Genomic DNA, 3,247 nt, shown 5'->3' with positions numbered 1-3,247 from the left:
CACAGACCTGGGACACAGTCTGATTGCAGGAGTGGGGACCTGCCCAGCACCCTCACACTCCCCTCCCCACCCCCACCCCAGCTCTCTCACACTCAGCATCACAGAGGTCTGGGGGCCGGGTGTGTGGGCTGGTGGAGCCCCGTTTGTGGGGAGGAAGAGCCCTGCTATTTGCTGTCTCCACTCTCCTTTGCTCTCATGGCCTTGAAGAGCCTTTTGTTCCTCCAGTCCCAGTTTGGTTTCCATGGGAACCAGAGTGGCAGCGTCATCACTCTGCTGAGGTGAACTGCCCCCAGGATGCCTGGATACCTAGGAGACTTGCTGCAGAGTAAAGCCAGCCCCACTCAGAATTAGCCTGCAGGGCACTTCCTTGCCTTCTCCATTGGCTCCCAGACTTTCAGTGTTTAATTCTGGGTCCCCCAGTTCACTGAGGCAGTGGCGGCCTGCTGTCCCCAAGTTTGGTGAGGCTTTGGGGAAAACAGGATCGCTCTTCCACTTCTCCCGGGCCTTTGGTGCGGAGCCGCTGTACCATGGGCATGCCTGGCTGGCTTGTGGTCACTTCTCCCCAGGTGAGCTTCTAGACAAGGACACTGCTTAGGGCAAACAGTTCTCTCAAGCAACTGAAACAACATTACAGGCTTCTGTGAATTATGGCCACTCCCCAAGTTTGCCATCTGACAAGGGCAAGAGAGTCATGTATTACTCTAGACCCTGGGTACTTTTTTCTCTCTCTTTTTTTTCTTTTTTAAAAAATGTATTTGTAAAATAAAAAACAAAAAATACTGACAAGACCATAGCATAACAGGGTACAATTCCACACAATTCCCACCACTAGAGTTCTGTAGTAAATAATAATAAATAAAGGGGGAGGAGGAAGGAAGACAATGGTGACAAGACAGAACAAACATGCCCTGGAGGGGTATCGTGGTCTCACTTGTGGGTTCTCCTCCCCTCCACCCACCCTGACCCGGCCATTTTCTCTGGAGTCATTTTATGGACTCCTTTGCTGTTGTACATCTCAAAACAGCAGCACGCTGTCAAAGTTCAAGTCATCTCCCTCCACTCCATCTCTTCCCACCCACTGCCCTAGGTCTTCCCTTCACTTTATAGACAGTCTTCTAGAAGGAGCCACTAGCCTCAGTTCTCTCACCTCACCCCCCCCCCTCAGCTCCATCTGTGCTGGTCCCTACCCAGCCCCTCCAGAAAGTTCCTCCAATGCCCCAGGCTCCTCCCCTTGTCCTGGAAATTACACACACACACACACACACAGACAGACAGACACACACACACACACACACACACACACACACACACACACACACACACACACACACACACGCTTCCTTATGTCCAAGATAAAGTTCTTCTAAACCTGTACCAGTTCATTGCTACATGCCCTTTGATGCTCAGAACCAAGGTCATTTCCGTGAAGGGTGGGCCAGTGAGTACCCTGACCCTGGTAGGGGTCCCCCTGGTTCTATCATGGTCCACTGTTCAGAGAGGGTTCCAAAATGCTGACTCAGCACTAATGATAGGCGGCTAGGTGACAGTACACAGTACTCAAGTGCAAGATACCCTGGGTTTGATACCAATACCCAGAACTGAAAGATACTGTCTTCCAGTATAAGAACTTCAGCCATCTGCTATCATTGCTGTCCCTGTCATGTGTGCTGCACAGACTGGGCCCCAATAATTCTGGACCACCCCACCCCCCTTCAGTGACTTCAAAGGATCCCAGTTCAAACTGTCCATCTTTTCTCTTTGGACAAAGGCATCTATCAAGTTACAGAAAGTTGCCAGTGCCATGTGTAGTGCTATTCAGAAGGTCTAGGCTTTGCTTTAAAAGTGTATGTAAGGTCTGCATTCCCCCTCTGTAAACCCATTTGTTAATAGAGAAAATTGGGCCTCTGGGGGGTGGACAGTGGCACACCCCAGTAAAGCAGACACATTGTCAGGTGCAAGGACTCGGGTTTGAGCCCCGATCCCCATCAAAAGCAGTAAAGTAAGTCTGCAAGTCTCTCTCTCTCTCTCTCCTCCCTCCCCCCTCCCCCTCTTCCCTTCCTCTCTCAATTTTTCTCTGTTCTATCAAATAAAATAGAAAAAAAATAAAAAAGCCTTGGCCACTGAGAGCTGTGGATTCATAGTACCTGTAACTGAGCTTCAGCAATAACACTGGTGGCAATGAAAGGAAGAAAGGAAGGCAGGAAGGCAAGAAGGAAGGAAGGCAGGCAGAAAGGAAGGAAAAAGAAGGAAGGAGAGAGAGATAGAAAATTATGTTTTGGGGACTGGGCGGTGGCACACCTGGTTGAGCTTACATGTTATAATGTGCAAGGACCTGGGTTTGAGTCCCCAGTCCCCACCTGCAGGAAGAAAGCTTTGTGAGTAGTGAAGTAGTATTGCAGGTCTCTCTCTCTCTCTCTCTCTCTCACCATTTTCTTTCTTAATTTTTGGCTGTCTCTACTGAATAAATAAGTAAAGATAAAAAATTTTAAAAAAAAGAAATCACATTTCTGTCTGTGCAAATATCTAGAAAGAAACTGATGGTCCAAGTGTTTGCTGTCATACCCACACGCACTCCTGGGAACACGGCACCTGGGTTTGAGATGCCTTTCATAACAGGTCATGCTGACCAGCCCTGGCTCCACCTCGAGGTTTTCCACAGATGCAAAGACAGTCCCCTCTTACTGGCAGGTACTCACTGTAAGTGCCTGATTTCTCTGCCTTTTGTTAAAGCACAGTGATCTCTCCGAGCTACTGTGTAGGATAGCCCAGTCCTGAAATTCTGGGGATTTCAAAACTCCAGGGCAACCAGCTGTTGAAGAGGGAGGGACACTGATATCCTCCGGCTTTCCTTAATGAGTCAATTAAAAGCCAGTGGATATTCCAGAAAGGGACCTGCCAAGACACAGACAGGCAAGAGAGTGAGAAGCTGAGAGAGAGATAGGTGGATCACTAGGCAGAGAGAACCTTCAGGTCAACCAGGGCTGATGTCCATGAAAGGAGAGGGAGAAAGAAGGAAGTACAATTAGGCTGGAATTAGGCAGGCTGGAATGGTGACGCCAGCTGTTTGGTTTGCTCCACTGTTCTGCCCACCAGTTCCTTCACAGGCCTCAACTGTCTCCTCCCCACCCCCCACCCCCCACCCCCCCACCCCCCCCTCCGGCTGATAAGAAAACACAAATCTGCAGGAATAGGGAAATGCATTCTTAGAAACTAGCTACATGGCAGCCATCACAATAGAAACCAAGCA

Source organism: Erinaceus europaeus, chromosome 20 (assembly GCF_950295315.1).
Source record: "Erinaceus europaeus chromosome 20, mEriEur2.1, whole genome shotgun sequence".
Lineage (NCBI taxonomy): Eukaryota > Metazoa > Chordata > Mammalia > Eulipotyphla > Erinaceidae > Erinaceus > Erinaceus europaeus.
The sequence above is the reverse complement of the archived record's forward strand: the minus strand, read 5'-3'. Positions refer to the sequence as shown.